Below are 21,315 nucleotides of genomic sequence, written 5' to 3' on the forward strand. Positions count from 1 at the left end.
ATCTGCTTCTTTCCAGAACACAGTGCTTCCAGACCTCCCTGGGGAATGTAGGAGGACTAATTAATTAACATGAGCAAAATGTCTCGGTCGGAACTTCTTGGTTGGAAGAAGCCACAGGCTCAGGGAACATTTCCACTGCACAGTGATCATTGCTCTCATTGCTTGTGAGGGGGCCCCATTAAGTCTCTTCTATTAAAGGAAGATAAAACTCCAATCACCTTAGCTTAGTTATTACACTTCAGAACTATCCATCTCTCCATTTATAAAATTTTCCCTTGATTCTCATCGGCTCAATATAGATTTGTACCTGCTGTGCTCCTTGCTCTGTGCTGCTCCTGGCTGGGTCGGGGGAGCCCCCAGGTAAAGCAAGAAGCAATCAAGCATTGATGGAGGGGGAAAGGGCACAGAGAGGCAGCTTTATCCTCCACAATTTGAACTACCCAAGCAATTTCTCCAGAACTTTAAGCTGTGATACATCTTTCACGCTCAGAGGGCATGACCCATGTGGACATGTGCAGGCCAGCCTCTGACGGCTGGAATGAGCAGGGCATGGATTTTCTGGTTAAGAGGATTATCAAAAACCCTTCTTTTGGTTAGTCATGTTAAACTCCTTTTCAAAGGCTTCAGTCTGTTTTCTTTTCTTGTGTTGTTTGAGCACAGAACATTGTTTACTCTTGATTTTGTGATTCAGAAAGCATTCAGGGTCATGATTCAGAATCTGCATTCTGAAATGCCAGTTTTCATTACACATGACCACAAGTGCGGAAGGCTCAGGGGACTGGGTGAATTTCATTCCAGGACACGTTCTTGATTTTATTTGGATAACTTCCAGACATCAGCTTGTGATTGGCTTCTTCTAAAAGTCGAAGACCAATAATTCTAAATATATGAAAGTTTGAGTTGCTTTCTGGTTAATGAAAGTATTACTACATATCAGATGCTCCCTCTTCTCTACCTTTTCTCAAGCTAAAAGTGAAATGTAGTCCCATGAATCAAGAGAGTTTAGCATAAATTGCACCCAAACCTATTTTGAACTTCCCGTGTGAGTTCGTATAGACAGTCAGCTCTGCTGTAACACTTGTTTCAGAAATGCAAATTCGTTCCAATGCAATTGATGTTGTCAGGAACAATCTGAGCATAACAGAAATTTCACATTTACTTATGTGCGATTTAGCCTGCAAGAAGCACTAGGTGAATGCGGAAAACTCTACATGGCTAACTGAATAGCATAGAAATATATAAGATGTACACAACTGCCTCAAGCATCTTCTGGCTACCTAAATTCACCGAGTGTGTTGTGAGCCACACGCATCCACATCTGTTGTTAGAACTTTCTGTTGGTTCCAGATAACCCTCCTTGTTCTAGGACATAGAAACACACAGTAGCAATCCTTCTGGTGTCCATTTCCCAAGCAAACATCAGGACTTCTTCAGGGTAAAGTACATTCGTTGTAGTATTTATGATTTTCTTAGCCATTTACATGTGTAAAATTGAGCTACTATTTTTATTAGAGTCTTTTTTATTTAACACATCGTTGATGAAGTTCTTGTGTTTTGTGCCTCCAACCCTGTCTTTCCCATAAGCCTTGTGGTTTTTATTGCGCAATTTTCACATCGTGGTGATTTTTTTCCCCCTATTTAATTCCCAGCATCCCCCTTCCTCCTACAACTTCCACCCCTGACCTATAGATGTTGCAACTTCCACCCTGACCTATGGATGTTGCCATCTCCCCTTAAGAACTGGATCTCTGAAGGCAGGGTATCTCCTCCCATGTGCTCACACCTGGGGGGCCCAGCGCCCCCAGGGCCTGGTACCCCCGGGCACACTCAGGTGCACCCGGGGTATGGTCCATGGCTCCACCTGAGGCACGAACCCAGGACCTTCTGCGTGTAAAGCAGACGTGCTAACCACTACACTACGCAGCCACCCCCAGGTCATGGTGATTTTTAAGAACACATATGTTACATTACAGCAAACCTGACTATAACTGAGGGACTCTGAGCCTCACTTTAACCAGCTGAGAAAGGAAGACAGTGTTCGTTTGGGAGAGAAGGGACCTTACTAGATATGCAAGTAACATTTGATCTCCTGCCACAGGCCACTTTAATTACCTACCAAAGATACATAATTTATGAAGACCATTTTGAAAAGAGTGAGGTATATCTTCCAGTTTAAAGAAATGAAAAATGGAACAAAATTTAAAAATAGATACATAAGGTGGTATCACTTCAACTTTACATATGTGGTAATCAAAGCACAGAACACATGTCCTCTCAGTCGTGCATAAAAGTTCTATAGGAAACGTTCAGGGACATATAAGGGGCGGGACCGGCACGTGCTAAATTCTTACTATGGAACAGATGCACTATGTACATTATCTCATTCGATCTTCACACCACTCTCCCAGTATTCTTCAAGTGTTTGTTGAACCCCTGCCGTGTGTCGGGTGCTGATCTGCACACTGGGTTATACCAGTGAACAGGACACAATGCTACTGCCTCTGGGTGCTGAACTTCTCGTGGATTGAGATAGACTGTAAACCAACAAATCAATGTGCATCCTGCCATGGGATGGGAAGTGCTGGGGAGAAAAATAGTACAGGGGAAGGAGTATTTGGGGCAGGGGGAACAGAAAGGACAGCTGTGGTGGCATTGAGCTGGAGCAGACAGCACTATCATCTCCATTTCCACAGGGGAAGAAACTGAGGTAAAAAAAAAAAAGGGGCCAGGTTGCTCCAACTCTTCAGTAGGCTAGGTGGGAGGTAGTGGGAGAGAATGAAGGGAGGGTAGAGTTTGTTTCCTGGTCTGCAGGGAGAGGCAGGAAATATAGAGAGGACTAGACTGAATCACATTTTACTTCGAAGTCCATTTTTCCTCTGTGCTCCAGGAGTTCCCCTTTTTTGAGCTCACTCTTCCTAAAACACAGCTTCCCTCTTGTCACCCCAATCTTGCTCAAGGTCCTCGGAGGTTTCTCTAATGACGACTGTTCATTTCCTTGGGCTGAGTCTAGGGAAAACTCAGTGTGGTTCTTTTTATCCTCACACTACAGTTTCACTTCTGACACCAGATGTGTGGTTTTTCTACCCATCAAGCAATTTCCCAACACCAGCTGGGTGCCCTGCAATTCGATTTGGTTCTGGTACGATTTTCCTGGCGCCAACACCAGATCCCACAGGTTAAGGGCTCAGTCCTGCAAGAATGCCTCCACTTCAGACACCAATTGCAAATCCTGACTGACATTGTACTTCTGACCAACCCAGTGTATATTGGTGTTCCTGTGGTCCCTTTCTTAGGTTCGATAATTTGCTAGAATGTCTCAGAGAATAAAGGATATAATAAAGGATACAGATGAACAGCCAGGTAGAGAGAAACACAAAGTGAAGTATGTGGAAGAGGCATGAAATTGCATCTACTGTCTGGGTGTGTCACCCTCCCAGCACCTCCATGTTTTCAGCAACCCAGAAGCTCTCTGACTCTGCCCTTTGGGGATTTTTATGGAGGCTTCATCATGTAAGTAGGATCGGTCATTAATTCAGTCTCCAGTTCCTCCCACCTTGCCCGAGGATGGGGGATCAGACTGAAAGTTCAGAGCTTCTGATCATGGCTTGGTCTTTTTGGTGACCAGCCCCCATCCTGAAGCTACCCAGTCACCTCGTTAGAGCAAAAGATGCTTCTCTCGCCCAGGAAATTCCAAAGGATTTGAGGGCTCTGTGTCAACAGCCGAGGTCAAAGACTAAACAATAGAACCAAAGATGTTCCTAGCGCTCTTATCACTTAGGAAATTACAACCATTTTAGGAGCTATGTGCCAGGAACTAGGGGCAGATATGTATTTCTATTGTTTCGCAGGCTGACATAACAGAACTTCACAAACTAGGTGGCTTAAAACTAGAGAAATGTATTATTTTATGGGTCTAGAGAGACTAGAAGTTGGAAATCAAGGTGTCAGCAGGGCCATGCTCCCGCTGAAGGCTCTAGAGGAGGATCCTTCCTTGCCTCCTGCTAGCTCCGGGTGGTGGCCATCTGTCCTCGGTGTTTCTTGACTTGTGGCTGCATCACTCCAGCATCTGCTTCCATCTTCACGTGGTGTTCTTCCAGCGTCTCTCTGTCTGCATCCAAATTTCCTTCTTTTTTTAAGGGCACTAGTCATTTTGGTTTAGGACTCACCCCAATCAAGTATGACCTCATCTGAACTTGATTACATCTGCAAAGCCTTGTTTCCAAATAAAGTCCCATTCACAAGTACTGGGGGTTAGGACTTGAACGTGTCTTTTGGGGCGACACAATTCAACCTACTAGCAATGAGCACATCAAGTTCCAACTATCTGCCTGGCTTTCCGTGTCCCAACAATTGGCCCTAAGCTACCAATGTCACCTGCCTACTTCACGTACGGTCACATTTCTGGGCCTTCGACAGTTCCACCATCTATCATGTCCCTTACCCATTCTCCAAGGCTAAAATCCAGCTGTTCCTGTCTCCAAATCTTCTTCTGATCACTCTGTCACTCTATCGGCCCACACTGAATCCCTTCTCTGAATTCTTATAGCCATTGCCAGACAAAGCTTCATTTAAAAAAAAAAAAAAAGTCCAAATCTAGTTTGAAGGTTATACTCGAGTGTGGTTAAGAGTCAAAGTGCATGGACCTTGGCATGACACAGCATGGAATCTGTTTTAGCTCTGCCACTTCCTAAATGTGTGACCTTGAATAAATTATCTCTCCCCTCTGTGTCTCAGCTTATTTTTTGTCAGTAACATGTGGATAATAACAGTGCCAATCTCATAGGTTGTTGTGGGAATTAAATGAGATAATTCCTGTGGAGCGCTCAGTGTGGGACCTACACATTAGCTATTTTTATTGTGAGGACCAAGGGAGCTTGCCTTTTAAAAGTGCCCCTTTCTCGATTGATGCTGTGCACGGCCAGGGTTGGAGCCAACAAAGGAAGGGCCATCAAGGCTGGGACAGGAGGGAAGTGCAGGACCATATGGTCTAGGTCTCAGGAAGTAGCTGTGGCGGAGTCTGGTGCAGCCAAGGTCATGTCCAGGGGACAGGGATGAGAGATGTGGCCATCTGCATATGGAAATAGGAGTATGCTATGGTTTATCAAATGAACAAATGAAACAGTTTATCAAATGAACAAGTTAATGGATAATGATAAGTTTGGTCCGAGGTTGTCGTAGGAGGAAGTAAATAATTACTTCAAGTCAGAAGTGAGAGAGTCGGGGAGAATCTGTGACATCACTTGTCTCGTTCTTTCACTCTACACAAGGTGGTGTTTGCTGTTTAGTGAATAACTGTTTACCAGATTATAGAGACCGTTCTCTATTGCACATAACAAGAATCGGCTGACTTTAACACAAAAAATAACTTTATTATGAGGATACAGGGATGTGAGCTTCATGGAGTCCAAGGACAGGGATGAACTAGAGGCAAGGACTGGAATGTTAGCTGTATTCTGCTTCTGTTCTTCTCTCTGGATACGTCCCTCTCATCTCTCTTTGAAGACTAGCTTCTCCGGGCTGAGTGGCAGGGCGCTATCAGCTCCTGAGCTCATGGGTGTTCATGCTTCTCTATCAAAGGGAGACCCATCTCTCAGCACCCATCCAATGCTGAATCTTGGGGGAAGGAACTCATACTGGCCTGCCTTGGGATAAGTGCCGACCCTGGACCACAGAGTGGTGGTGGAATCAGGTATACTGGCAACCACTCCTGGGACCGTGCAGGCTAGAGACATGAGTGGGGCTTCTCATGAGAAGGTAGTGCACAGTGATGGACACAGCTGAGCAGATAACAAATCAGAGCCTAATACAACCAGATAGTCTGCTGTACTCTTTAAAAACTATTTTCTAAATCCTCATCACAACCTCGCAAAATGTGCATTAGCATTCCCAATATACTGATGTAGAAAAGAGGCTCGGAGCGATGGTGTAATTTACTCAAAGTCATCATCAATATGTAGGGGATGCAGAGTTTAAATTTAGATCTGTGTGAAACTAAGGCTCGAAATAAAGTGATTTGCTCAAGGCCAGAATTAATTGGTAGCCAAAGATGGACTAATTGGTGTGATATAGTCTTTTAAAAACACTCCTAAGGAAAATGTATAGACACCATCCTCACAGCTAGGAGTCTAGTGCACTTGGGGGCAGTCAGCTACCCCATCTCCCAAGTCCTAATGTAGGTCCTGAGCTCCTATGTGCTGTATGGGCTGAGTTATGGGCACCCTCTCCTATACTTTTATCAGAGGCTTCTCTACTCAAGATATTTACATGCAAGGCTGAATCTTGACCCAAAGGTTGTAACAGAGCTAGAACATATTGAGGCCGGGCTCCCATACTTCTTCCTGCAGCCACAACTGGTGCCAGAATACTCTCAGGGGAGGTCAGTGAAGCTTCTGCTCGGAGACCAGGCACAATCACTGTCTAGATTATCTGCGGCTCAGGGCTGTGGAGTAGTTGGACAGAAGTGATTTACAGAGGAATAATTCCCGGCGAGGGATTCTGGTGATCTTATAAACCAAGAGGCTGAAGCACCTTGGTTCTTTTCTTTCTATGGTGGAATTAGTTCCTCCTAGCTTTCTGCAGTCCATTTGATCTTTTTTCAAGAAAGAGAATACAGATCCCAGCCACTTGTGCCATTTCTTTGAGACATTTAAAATAGTCACGTGGGATCTACTTGAAGGAAGATTGAAACCAGCGAACTAGCTCTGAGAAGAATAAAAACATGGCATAGAAAAAAAGGGAAGATTTTTTAATACTTTCATTTGAGGACTAACATCTCTTTTCTGGGTACTTGTGGGATTCCTTTCATTTTTTTATCGATTGATTGGTTGTACATAGTTGATGGGCTTATGCATTGGGAATTTTTGGTTATGGTATGGGAACGATTCTCTTTCTTTCTCTATGTTTTTTCTGATCATAGAATTGTACCAACACTTCCTGATAGTATCAGGAAGAAGCTTCTTTCTACCTCTCACTGACTCCTCCAAGGGTGGAAGGGGTGCCACTGACAGGTGAGATGGTGAGGGCCTGACGTTCTTTGTCCATGTGTCCTCATGGGGCAGGATCTGCATCAGAGACTGTTTGTCTCTGGTCTCTCTCAAGTACTCCCTTCTCTGGCTAAGATGGGAGACAGACTCTTGTCGCCCATGGTAACCATTCTGGTGACTGGGTAGGTGTCTGTTCTGCAGACCCAAACCTTTTCCATGTGTGAGAACCAGAGTTGGGGCTTGAGAAGAAAGAGTAGGAAGTTTGTTTTGGTCTTGGATATAAACCATGTCCTCTACGAGTAAAAAAAACAAACAAACAATATTTTTATTCCTGTTTAACACCGTTCAACTCTATATCTCAGCTGATTTTGTCATCAGAAAGGAGAGGGCTATCATCAGTGGTCATCTCAAAGACCAAGAGTCCATTTTCATTGAGAGGCACAACTACTAGCCATATTCGTAACAAGTATTTCTTTTTTTGTGTGAAGTGTCCTAAATTGTGTGTAGAACAATCATCTAGGGAAGGATTAGCTCTCTGGAAAATAACTGTGCAAAGAGCAAGGAGGTTATGTTAGATGAACCCGGATTTGAATCCTAGTGCCTCCTATTAACAGTTGACCTTGGGAAAGTTATTTTAAGTAGCTGACTCTTATATTCCATAACTTAAAAATGGGTATAATAAAATCCATTTCAAAGTGTCACCGTAATGATTAACAATAATAGTCAGCAAGCAGTTACCAAAAATATGTTATGTGGTAGACGCCATTTTCAATACCTCGATTCCATCAGCCTTTTAAGGTTAGAACTATTTTACTCCCTTTTTATACGAATCTCAGAAAAGTGTGTAACTCACCCAAGGCTGCATAGCTAGTCATTGTACTCCACCATTTCATGGTACTATCTTTCAGCTGAATAACAAATTCATTGACAGACATATGCAGAAGTGCCTGCTACAGAGCCTGGCACATGGAGCACTCTCAGTAAATATTATCTTCTTTTTTTTCCCCTCTCTGATTGTGAGATGTCTGGTCAGAGGCTGTTCTGGATCCAGCTCACTTTTAAGAGCACGAAGTCATCCTAACTCCTTTGAACTCCCTTCTTTCTTATCAATCCCAAGGCAGAGTTTAGCTAGGACTTTGGATTCTTTGCCCTACACCCTCAGGCTCTGGTGTCTAGGAGACATGACCCCTTGTCTGGAACTATAACTGCTTGTTTCTTTTCTATAGGGTTCTGGGGTCAATCCAGGGCTGATGTTGATGGTGACCATTGATAATGCTGCCACTTAAGAGTGAACACTCTAAGAAGCCCCTAGTAACAGAAGGATACCATAAAGACATAAGGAAGCTGATAATGAGACAGAGTCGACATGGCCATTTGATTTTATAGATTATAAAACATGTTGGTGTCATCCAAGATCCTTGCTCTGGAGTGTGCAAAGCCATGCTGAGTATGGACCGCAAATTAGAACTCATGGGGGAAGAGGTGGAGCAGCACTTTGAGAATCAAGGTCCTTAACCACATAGAGTGGACAAGCCTTTTATATTTTGATTTAATTGTGTTTGACTGTCTTGAAATGAACAGGAAGACTGATTAACTAGTTAGCCAGAAGGTCAAGCCTGAGAAAAATCATACCAGAGCCTGAAAAACTGAGGTTTACTGGAATTTGCCCAGGCAATCGCTGAGGCTGCAGGTTATTGGGAGTTCACATGAGAAATCCTAGACTCTTCTGTAGTAAGAGTTTTGGGACCAGCCGTCTTCTAACTGATTTCGTTTGGAGGAGGTCAAATTGCCCAGGAAACTGATATTTGCATAAGAATGAGAGATGAGTCTTAGTCTCTGCTCCCTCATTACTTTTCCCACATGTGAAATGAGGATTTTGATATCACCTTTTTTCTAAGGTCTTTGTTTATGAGGAAGGACATGCTTTAGAAAAGCATCAATAAGTACCTACTGAATCAGTCACTAATCTAATTCTGTTATAATCAGTTGACATGTTCACCTACATGTGACAGGAATGAAATGACGGAAGAAATGACCCCCAAACAGAGTCTTAAACAAGATAAGTGTTCTCTCTCGTAAAGAAGTCCAACAGCTTTTATTTGGAGCTGCCATGGAAGCTTACAGGTGTGAGAAACCTAGACACTTTATCATATTTCTGTCATTTGCTCCTCCATTTAGAAGGTCACCTCCTGATTCATTATAGCTCTGGAATCCCAAACATTGTATCCACATTTCAGAATGCAAGACAGAGAAAGCGGAAGAAGAGAGACACATCTCCTCCCTTGATTACACTTTCTCAAGTTGTACCCACCATTATTACTTGCATCCCATTGGTCAGACCTTAGTCCCTTGGTCTTTATTCCAGATGGCCGTGTATTTAGCTAAAATTAGCGGTTCTATCACAAAAGAAGAAAAGAAGGTTATTAATATCACTAATGGCTTCTACCACACAATCAGAAACATCTTTTTATTTTTTATTTTTTTAATCAGAAGGGTCGATTCAATGACTTCTAGAGTTTCCTATAGGGAGGAGTATATTTCTTTATATTAAATAGTCCCTCAGTAAATATTTTCTCAATAGGTACTGAGGCCTTTCATGTGGTAGGTGGTATCGTAGGTTCTTTGAGAACTACAAAAATGGACAGACATCTGATCTCATGGTGTTTACAATTCACTTATTTAATAAACATTTGATAAAAACTTCTATGTACTAAGTATGTGCTCAGCTCTGGAGATATAAAGTCAAAATAGCAGTATAGAGCTCACTTCAAGAAACAAGAATAAATGAAATAATAAATAAAATAGAAGAAATAAAAAATTTTAGAACAAAAAAAGAGAAAAGATTAACAAAACCAAAAGCCGATTCTTTGATATCATTAGCAAAATAGACCTCCGAAAAGACTGATGGAGACAAAGAAAGAAAATACAAATATATAAAACATAGAATGAAAAAAACTCTGCACAAAGCAGCAATTAGAATAATAAGCATTTATAAATAATACTAGATGTAATAATAGATGTGATGGATACATTTTTTGGCATTATAAAATGCCAAAACAGATACAAAAAAATTAGAAAATATAATTAGACCAGTATTAAAAAAATTGAAATCATCACCTCTTATCTCCCACCTCCTCCTGAATTCAAGCTCAGATTGTTTTAAAATTCCATTCTACCAAATTTATGAGAACAGTGAATTTCTATTTTATATAAGTCTAAATATATATTTATAATTTATATAATTATATAATAAATCTTATATATGAATTTATATATGTATACAAATGTATACATATATAAATTTTATTATATAATATATTTATGTATAATTTATATATTTTATATATATATAAATTTATATATATTACATGTAATAAATATTTAAACATATACAAATATATGCACTTGTATATATATGTGTATATGTATGTATATATTTCTAGAAAGCATTATGAAACATGATGTTATATAGTTATGTAAATAAAAATTTCATGTGCCTAAAAATATAGACACTTTATGAAATACATATAAACAAAAGAACCTCATTAACTTCATTAGAATGGCAGCCAATACTCAAGGGAACAAGATTTGGAATGGGCAATAAAGGAAATAAATACAAGAACGAATGAACAAATGAACGGAGTGATAACACGCATGAATGAATATGTCATGAACTAGGAGTATGGTTCACTCAATTCTCTGACCTAAGGTCTAGTGTAATAGAAAAGAAAAAAGATGATCAAATTATGGTCATTAGGGTTTACAATTTAGTAGAAGAAGATGGACATATTTCATTTAAGAAATAGAATAAAGTGATCCCGATACTTTGAGACAATTCTGCTCACGATACAGTGGTGTAGTAACTTCTATCTGGCTGGGGAGATGAGATTGCAGAGGTGACAATATCATCCTAGTGAGGGAGACAAGCGTGACATAAATAATGTAACTCAAAGAATGATAGAGGAAAATTTAAAAGTGAATATTAAGACTCTATCCAATGGGAATTTCAAGGCAAGGGACAATAATCCTGTCCAGGGCACGGAGGGTGTCTTGATACCTGAGCTCAGCCCACAGAACTGGACAGATGACCCAGACAATCAGTTTGTCCAGGGCCACATCCAGATTCAGAAGTAGATGCTGACGTTGGCTCTAGACATCCAAGGAGACCAAAGTAAAGCTCTGCACAGCCATACACCACACAGAGTTAGTGGGAACTGAGAACCAGCCAAACGATGAATATGAAACATAGACATTGATTCTGCTTCCTAAACTAAGAGTTGAGTCCCAGTGTTGTTTTTGTTGTTTTTAGGACCATGGCATTTAGATTCTGCCTCCAAATTTGCAGGTGTAATGAGATGATTTGTCATAGAAAATTATTGCATGATCATCAAAAAGTAATGAAAGTTGTCACAGCCTCTCTTCTTAATGGTATTTCTCACTGACCTCTTACCCCTAGCCTGAAAATGAGTTCTAGGAGTCTAGCATGGAGCCAAGCCAGGGATCTGATGCTGCTTAATTCACCCAGGCAGTCAACCATAAACACATTTTTCATAAGTAAAGACAACTTCTGTAACTTTTTAATTAAAGCATAAAAGCCCTAATTAAAGAGACATAAATCACTGAGAAACCTGTAAATCATTGTAATTTTTTGTGGCACTGCATATACGTTTCCAGCTGTGTTCACTCCTCATAGGCAACAGGGTGTGGAGAGTCACAACACTGCTTTCCAGTGGTCCTAGAGCAGTGACCAAGCATTCAGTGGCAGTGCCACGGCGGAGACGCTGGCCTGGAGCTGGCACCAGATGTACAGAAAGAGCAGAGGACCCCAGAACAGGAGTATTCAGCCCTGTTACTGTCTTAAGCTCCTTTCACACTCAGGTTTTGGTAGGTGGAGATGGCAGCTGCCTCCAGGGAATAGAGGGACAAGTCAAGCAACACCAGGAGGAAACAGTCACAGAGGTGGAGAAGTAAAACAGTCCATAAAACCATCAGCCTAGGTTCCTCGAAAAGTCAGAGTCATGAAAGAAAGGAGTTGAAAGACTATACTGGATTAAAGGAGACTAAAGAGACAACAGCCCAATGCAGTGTATAAACTTGGATTGGATCCTGCTGTCAAACAAACAAACAAACAAACAAACAAACAAACAATGAAAGACATTCCTTGGCGCAATGAAAAAAAACTGAATATAGACTTGATATTAGATAATATTATGAAATCATTATTCATTTCATTATGTGTGATAATGGTATTGCAGTTAAGTGGGATAATACTTTATTCTCAACGGAGGGATGCCGAAGTATCTAGAAGTGAAATTTCATGATGTCTACAAGTGTGCCAAAATGATAACAGTGATCGGGTATAGATGGAGGGCATCCATACGTTTATTTAAGGAAATTTTAAACTGTTCGTATATGTGTGAAGCAATTTTAAAACAAAACGTGAGGAAAGAAAGAATGGCAGCCTCTTCTTCTTTGTCTCTGGGAGACCTCTCTCCACACATGAGTCACACATCTACTGGTGTGGGAGCAGAATCAGACTGGGCAGGTGTAGCTGGACAAGTTTTCCTCTCTGTGATGACATCGAGCCTGATGTTGTGAATGTACCCCTTTCCTGGCTTTAAAATAATATGAACTTTAGATAGGAGGTAGCTCTTTGAGTCTTCACTCATCCACCTGAACCTGAGAATTCAAAACTTAGGAGCACGGCAGCCCCCACTTTCATGGGGCTGTCAGTCTAGAATAAGAGACAGATAAGTAATTAGTCTTCACAGTGTAATGATTGCATATAGAGGCTTCTGACATGTATGCGATCAAGCCTGGTATGGTGCATGGTGACCCCAAATATTTGCGACATCGTGGTCCTGCTTTCTCTGTTTAAAGGTAGAAACGAGGACATCTCTGCACCACAAAGTGGTGTCTACTTTTCTGTGAGGCATTGAACACAGCCACTGGATGCTAGGTACCTATGTAGGGAGGTAAGGGAGTGATCACAGACCCTTTGACTGGCTGGATCCACTGTGGAAGTTGAGGTGATGACCAGAGTTTAGTATGGGATTGAGTCTCCAGGACCCAAGCTCAGTAAAGATACGCGTGTTAGAGTAGAAATGTCACTCGACTAGACCAGGATTCTGCAAACTTTCTAGGCCCTGGATGATGTAGCCTTATTTTTCTAGGGCCCAGTGGCTATCATTAGTGTAGACGTGTCTGGTGTGGGAATCTGCATGGGCTCAATTAAGGGACTAGCTCATCCACACAGCTAGAGAAGAAAATGCCCCTGGTACATCCTTTCTAAAAATTTTAACACTCTTTTGTTGAAACTGAAAAGGGCTTCAGTTTAGAGAGAACTAGCGTCACGTTGGAGACTACCTGGCCTCATGGTTTTGAAAGGGTGCTGTCAAGAACTAGGGCTCTGAGAAACTTCAGATTCAAGACTCAGTTTGAAAGTCACAAATCTAGTCCAACTCATTCCCCTTTTAGAAAATGAGTGCATTAGCTTCCTAGGGCGATTGTAACAGAGTACTACAAACTGTGTGGCTTAACAGAAATTTATTGTCTCACAGTTTGGAGGCTAGAAGTCAGATCAAGATGTCAGCAGAGCCATGCTGCCTCTGAAGGCTCTAGAGAAAGATCTATTCTGGTAGTTCTATGACTTGTGGCAGCATAAGTCCTATTATGGAGACCATGGCATTTTTTCTCGTGTGTGTATCTTTGTCCAAATGTCCCCTTTTTATCAGCACACCACCCAATGCCAATATGACCTCATGTTAATGAATTACATCTGCACTATCCTATTTCCAATTAAAGTCACATTCGGAAATACTGGTAGTTAGATCTTTAACATGTGACACAACTCAACCCATAACAGTAGCCAAAGGGAATGGCTTTGCCTCAGCTTAAACAGACTTGCCTGGTGCAGGTGCCCGAGCCTAGGTCTCCTGACTCATCATCAAGAGCTCGCCTCATTATTGCAAGCCATCACCTACCTGATGCTCAGACTACACAAGGAATCCCAAGCAGGCTTCCCTTAGCTCTAGGTTAGGAGTCATTTGTCACCTTGGGGTGCCCATCATTCAACTTCTTTTTATTAAGCACCTGATTTCCCTCTTGGGATGTCCCTATTGTGTGGTGCTTCTTTGGCAGATAGTATAGTTCCCGCTCTGGAAACTGAAAGGGCAGACCCTCCTCCTCCTTCCTCCAGTGAGCGGGGGTGGACACATGTCTCAGCCTGTTGGACCATTCTCCTGGGCCTTGTCTGGGGAGTGAGTGATGCCCCATATGATGTGGAGACTACAGTGCTGCAGCAGCATCCCATTCCTGGAAGGGTGACTTGCTGGGCCTCCTTGTGGGTCATCCTCCAGAACCCCCTAGCTTCCCACTCTTGTGAGTCCCCGATGTTCTTCCAGCAAGTCTCGTTTTTAAGACAGGCGGAATCTATTTCTGTTCCTTATAAAAACAAGCTCTGATTGATACACTAGGGTGTCACTAGTTATCTGGAGAGGTATCTCTACATTTATTTTAATTTTAGAAGAAATCGGGACACATCGTGGACCCAAAAGATGACACATTACCATTATGTGGATTTTTTTTGGACCCAGGTCTGAGCTAGGACTTTAGGCCTGTGTTCTGAGGGCGTCACTAACCCAAACTGAGTGAAGCGGGGGTGAGCAGGGGAAGGAGAGACTGCCAGCCAGCCGCCATACGCTAATCTATATTCCATAAGAGCTCACATTGCATGTCAGTAAACAGCTTCACCAGTGGCAGGTCACAGGGCCCAACGATTTTATCTTGTTAAAATTGAGCCTAAACAAAACAGATAAGTGTCATATCATTTCCCTGAATTAATCCACGTACAGTTTACCTTCTGAGAGGTTTGCCATGGTGTCATTTGTGTTACTATAAGCATACGCTAGGTGGGTCACTCTTACTAATTTAATTTGCTTTCATATGTGTGTATGTAGGACCTCCCCTAAAACCAAATTATTTGGAATGTAACATCAAGGCACGTGATATATGTGGCAAACCAAGGTCTCAGGTTTGTGTATGTGTGTGTGTGTGTGTGTGTGTGTTTCTAAAGAGGAAAAAAAAAAGACATGTAGGGAGTTTATTTTTGATTAAATGCCTTAACCTTGCTTTGGTATTTATCTTCCTGTGGCAGCCCCTGATCCAGTCACAATGGGTAATTCCATTAGCATTATCTCTCAATTCAAGTGAGAGGGGCTTCAGCCAGGACAGCATAAAGGGCATAAAGGCCTATACTGTTCAGGAGACTTATTTCTTATTTCTTCAGCAAGTTTGTTCGTTTATTAGCAGCTCATTTAAAGAGAGGTAAAGGGGAGCCAGTCAGATCATTAAAAGTGGGCATTTAACATGGGTTTTTGAAGGCAAACCCCAAAGCTTTTTAGGAAAAAAAAAAAAAAACAAGTTAAATAAGTGAATAACGCCTTCACAGCTAGTATAATGGATGGCAATAGATAATATTTAAAGGCCTCATATTTATAAAGGAGGCTTTATCTTTGCGCTCTTAATGAGAAAAGTGATTTCGATCAAGCGTCAGGACTCCTAGGTGTATTCTAGCTGATCCACTAAGTGACCCTGTGGCTCTATTTCTTTACCTGTGCTCTACTCCCATCTTCATCTCTTGTCAACCACAGAGATGATGCTGGGAGGAAGAAAAAGATGATCTTCCTAAAGTGCCTTGAGTACCTGCAAAGAAAGATGAGGGCAGATGGGAAAGAAATAACGGGCACTTCTCATTTGTCCACGCTAATGGGAGGCAGAGGTCATGTGGAGAAATGAATTGCACAGAAACCCCCCAAACCTCGTTTGAATTTAACCCTCCCTCCCAGGGGGCTCTTACTGCAGATGCTGTTGGCCTCCCTGGCATTGCTGCCCTTCTTCCTTGCCGGTGTTCACCCCTTCATGGAAGTGACCACTGGCCCAAAACATTCAAAAGATGGGCAGCTGGTGGAGAGAGAAGATGCCAGAGGTTGGGAAGGCTGCGTGATAACAGCTCCTGGGAGCTGCTTGTGTTGCACGGTGCTTGTAATCCTGTTTTCTGGGGAAGGGATTTGAGGTGGCGAAAGAGCATATGATATGGAGTATTTTGAGTGTGGATTTGGGAGGGACTGTGACAGATGTCTGACCTTGCCATTAAAAATCGCAATCCTAATACATCTGAAAGGCAGCTCAGGGACCAACCAATACTTTTTTTGAGGGTGCAATCTATTCCCAACCCTGTGCTAAGTGCTTTGTATGCATTATGTTCTTTAAAAAGTGTTTCCAAATTGTTACTTTAGAAACATCTGGACCCTTATCAGTAAATTTTTTGAGCACTACCCACATATGCACATTTCTCTATGTGTAAGTTGTAGATATATGCTATTGCTTAATGTATTGTGTATAATGTATGCACTACTGTGTATACTTTAAAAAGAGTGAGAAAAATAAACCGAAAAAGAAGTTATAATGCATACTCTCTGCATCCCCAGAGAGTCTCGGGAGTGTGTTAGGTACTCACAAGCCACTCTGACAATTTCCGCTCCTCACAGACCTGCCTGACAGGTAGGTGTTGTCACTTCCATTGAACAGATTAACACACCGTGGTTGAGGTGTTCCAGTAATTGCCCAAAGCTGGGATTGTAGCCCATGTCTTCCGATTCCAGATCCATCATTCCGCATTCCCTCATTGTCTGATGAATCGCCTATGGCTCACTCGTCCCGCCTCCTGTTCCAAGGCCATCCATGTTGTTTGAATCTGCAGGAGCTGACTCCTTGAATCTCGACCACTCCAAATCCACATGTGTAATCCCATTCCCCTTTGCCAAACACTCATTTCCTCAACTCCCCTTGCAGTCTAGAGTGGCCATGTGACCCGGTTCTGGCCAATCCAATGCCGGGAGCATTCTGAGAGATTTCACTTGCTTTTGGGAGGCACGGCCCTCCAGAAGACCTCCCAGCCACTTCTCCCTTCTTTGGGTCTTAAATATAGGGGTCCCCCTTGCCTGCAGTTTTGTTTTCTACGGTTTCAGTTACCGGTGGAAAACCGGGGTCTGAAAATATTACATGGCAAAAAAATCCAGAAATGAGCACGTCACAAGTTTTCAACTGTAAGCTGTCCTGAGGTGCGTGATGAAATCTCGCGCCATTTCACCCAGAACGTGACTTTGACCAGCGTCTCCACGCTGCCGTGGCTCCCCGCTCTTTGGTCGCCTAGTAGGCGTCTCAGTTACCAGGTTCACTGTCGTGGTATCATAGTGCTTGTGTTCAAGTGACCCTTATTTCACTACATAATGGCCCCAAAGCTCAAGAGTAGTGATGCCAGCAATTAGAACATGACAAAGAGAAGCCCGAAAGCACTTTCTTTAAGTGGCAAGGTGAGTACAGCACAAGATATTTTAAGAGAGAAACCACATTCACCGAACTTTTATTATAGTACATTTTGTAATGGGTCTATTTTTATTATTAGTCATTGTTATTAACATCTTACTGTGCCTAATTTATAAGTTAAACTTTATCACAGGCATATATGTAAAGTATGTCCTCAAATAACGTTGTTTTGCTATAATGATGAGGAAAAAAATAGATTCTGGCTGGGGCTACTGTCAGTGAGGAGTTTTGCAAGTTCTTCTGACATTTGTGTGGGTTTTCTCCCGGGACTGCGGGGTCCTCCCACCTTCCAGAGATGTGCACGTGAGGTGAACTGGTGTGTCTACATTGTCCCAGTTCAGGTGTGGGTGTGAGCGCGCCTCGCAGTGGAAGGGCATCCTGTCCAGGGTGGGGTCCCACTGGGAGAGGAACCTGTGACCTTGAACTGGAATCATAGGTTGAAAAAGAATTCTCTTACTAGTTTTTATTCATCTTTCTTAAATGTATGTATAGACCACATTTATTTCAATGTTTAATATTAGAAGTGTTTGGGCCTTTATTTACAAGTTTGGTGATATTTTTGTGACCAGAAAAAATGCCATAGGAACTTAACTCTTGTTTATATCAATTAGCCTATGGTAAAATTGGTTTCATTCTATGCAGTTTTGCTTAAAGTTGCAGCATACAGGAATCTACCGATGGTGTTAAGTGAGAACTTACTGTGTAGGAAAAAAATTATAGTTTATATAGGGTTTAGTACTATCTTTGATTTCAGGCATCCACTGTGGGTCTTAGAATGAACATATCCCCAACAGATAAGAGGGGACTACCGTACGATTATGCTGAGGGTATACTTGGAGATGATTTTGGCCACGAGGAAATGAATCTAAGGGCAAAAGGCAACTTGCTAAGGATGAGACACAGATAAAGCAGAGAGAGGCTGGATCTTTGATAACCTCACTGGGTCCCTGCCCTAGACTAGGGAGCACCTACCTCCAGGCCACTCGTGTGAGGTATTAAATGTCTTTACTGCTTAAGCAGCCAGGTTGGTATTTTGTTACTTACAGACACAGCCTTCCTAACTGACAGTCGCCCTTTCTCCATTTCTAACCAGCATCTTTCATTCTCATTCACCATTTTGTCAGTTTCTTTTTGCTCCTCAGTCTACATAACTTTTATGGAAACAGGCTTGGTCCATATGGCATAAGAAGTCACATGACCCAAAGATCTTTTTAGAGCTATGCATTATTTTCCTGACTCTTTTCTATGTTATCTTTCCCAGTCGTATTACAATGCGTGTTTGTGTGTTTAGAATGGCTCGTTTCAATTCTTTCTCTTACACAGTTCTGCCCACATAGGCCCTTCTTTGGAAGCAAGTATTATTCCTCCTCTACATCTCACCACTGGGCCCTTGTACTGGCTGCTTCCTCTCCCCACATCTTCACCTGCTTGTCTCCTTCTTGTCCTGCAAGCCTCAGCCCAGATGTTATGAGCTCCGTGAAGTCTTTCCTAACACAGCGCAACCCCGTGACACTGTGTTCTTCATAGAACTAACCACTATTTGAAATTATCTTGTTCATTAATTTAACTTGTTCATTTTTGCCTCTATCTACAATGCACACTACACAAGAGCAGGGACCCAGTCTGTCTTGAGTTCCACTTTATCCCCAGCACCTAAAACTTATCCCATAGTAGGCACTCAAAATATAGTCATGTAAAGTGAATAAAAGAAAAAATGTATAGAGAGCTCTTTTTTATCTGTTAGAATGGATGCTGCTCAGTTCATAAACCACCAGATAAAGCCAATAAGATTACTAAAACTTTTTTTAGAATAAAAAAGAATGAATTAATGGATAAGAAGTACCTGCTCACACAAGTCCCTGGTTTTGTTCCCCAGGGGAATATTTCAGTATTTATGAAATGAGGATATTAAAAGGCAAAGCAATCAGCAATTCTAAGCAAGTGCTGCATAAATATTGTACTATTATCAACTTTCTATAATTTAAAATTCTAACTTAGAAGAACATATATTAATGTTGTTATTATTTCTCATTGAGATGAGCTTTATTTTAAAAATATTGCAACAGCAGACACTATTAAAAAAATAATAACTATAATTTAAGTATGGCATTATGATCAGAATCAGGAAGAACTGCTTTCTGAATTGATACCCTCTCCATTATGATCCCTGCTACCTGGTGAATACTTATGTCTTAGCATTGATAGCATATTGCTACACTTATTTGTTTACTGTTTTGTCCCCCATTCACCTGAAAACCCTTAAAGGTAGGGACTATGCTTGAAACAGCTTTGATCCACAGCACAGTGACATATGGTTGGCACTTCCTAAATGTTTTTTGAGTGCATGAGTCTAACATGATGTGAGTTACACAAAGTATCCCCGTGTACCCTTGACATAGTTCACTCTACAATGATAATGAAATTAAAAACGAAAGACAAAGACCTTTACAGTCCCATGAAAATTTTCGATGTCTGGTTTTGGTCTTTGGAATATATCTCTATCATTGTTACTATCATTATCCTTCACTCTTTCTTTCGTAAGACATGTTCTCTCTTCCTGTAGTTTTATGTCTGAATAAGAAGAATCAAGAAGGAAAATTATGACCATGCCCAAAGGTGTTGATGAAATCACTGGAGAGAAAGAGATTGGGTGCTTTAGTTTTATTTGCAGAAGAAAATGTTGAGATTGTCAGTAATACTGATTGTAATATGGGAGGAAGCATAAATTAGGAATGGCAAAGGGACATCGAGACAAAAAATTTGGAACTCCTGCTGAAAAAACAAGTACACTTCTCTGTATAGAAAGGTGCATTTTGATGATGGAATAATTTTCCCCAGGGGAGAGATGAGAATGCCATTGTTCAGGTCATTTAAGACAAACTGGAAGATGAAAGAGCAGTCATTATTTATAGCTTGTGGAATGTCCACGGTGTAGTTAGATGTAGGACAAACTCCTAGGTTTGCCGTCCATGGGATGAGATGATACGAGTTGACATTGAGCCCATTACCCATGACCTCTCTCAGATGCTAGGATCCCTGGCCTGGTTTTTCAGGCCCTTGGCAGCAGTAGAGAGCTTCTGAGGCTAACGTGGTACTAACAGAGGAATGACAAGTGTCCTCCTGGAGTAGGGGGAGGCTGCCCAGCAGAAAGGGAGACAAAAGTAATCTGAGCACAAAGAAAAGTTGAAGACTTAGAGCACCTGGAAATGAGAGAAAGTTCAAAAACCATGGGGAAAAATTCAGAGCCCTGGATTGTCTGAGCATCCAGTGGGTGAGCGATAAGGAAAATGGAACCACACAGACTCATATTGGACAAAGATGGTAGATCTGGTGAATGAGGCGTACCGTACAGAGCGGAGAAGAGGCAGGGTTTAATGTCACTCTGTATCTATTCATTCCCTTCGTCTCACTCTTTGACTTGACAATTTCTGATTTCATCCTTGAATTCTCCCCTTAGTGATGGTCTTAGGGGACACTGCTAATCTTCTCTACAAAGCAGTCAGTTCAATTCAATAAACACTTCTTGAGTCAAAGCAAAGCACATGGTGCTGTGGAGGATACAACGATAAACATAAAACAGCTAAAACCATAGATCCTTAGGGATGTCAGGTTATTTCATCCAAAGTCTGGTCTTCACCTAAGCATCACCTAGTCCCTGCCTGAACACATCGAGTGATGGGGAACTTACTACCACTCGAGGAAATCTATTCTGCCTTTAGAGATCTCTATTAGGTAGACATTCTTTATATCGTCCCCAAATATCTCTACATATGATAAATTCTATTTATTGATCCTACTTTGATATCTTAAAGTTTTGTAGAGCTAATGCAGTAACTCCTCTTCAAATATTGGAAGCTGTCACATTCCCTTGAGTCTTACTCTTTTGCAACTGGACATCACTAGTTCCTTTGTTCCAAATATAAGAGGGTTTTAAGCCCCTTTTGGG

General features: G+C 41.7%; 1 long non-coding RNA gene across 1 annotated transcript in view; it reads left to right on the plus strand.

The window, feature by feature from the left end:
- The window catches only part of LOC120601251 (uncharacterized), a 3,454-nt gene extending 3,037 nt beyond the window's left edge, over nt 1–417 (plus strand). Inside the window, exon 3 of the long non-coding RNA XR_005652412.1 lies at nt 17–417. This is a non-coding gene — a long non-coding RNA (uncharacterized LOC120601251). The remainder of the gene's footprint in view (nt 1–16) is intronic.
- Nucleotides 418–21,315: the final 20,898 nt, after the last annotated feature.

This window comes from Pteropus medius, unplaced genomic scaffold, assembly GCF_902729225.1.
Source record: "Pteropus medius unplaced genomic scaffold, Ma_sr-lr_union100, whole genome shotgun sequence".
Lineage (NCBI taxonomy): Eukaryota > Metazoa > Chordata > Mammalia > Chiroptera > Pteropodidae > Pteropus > Pteropus medius.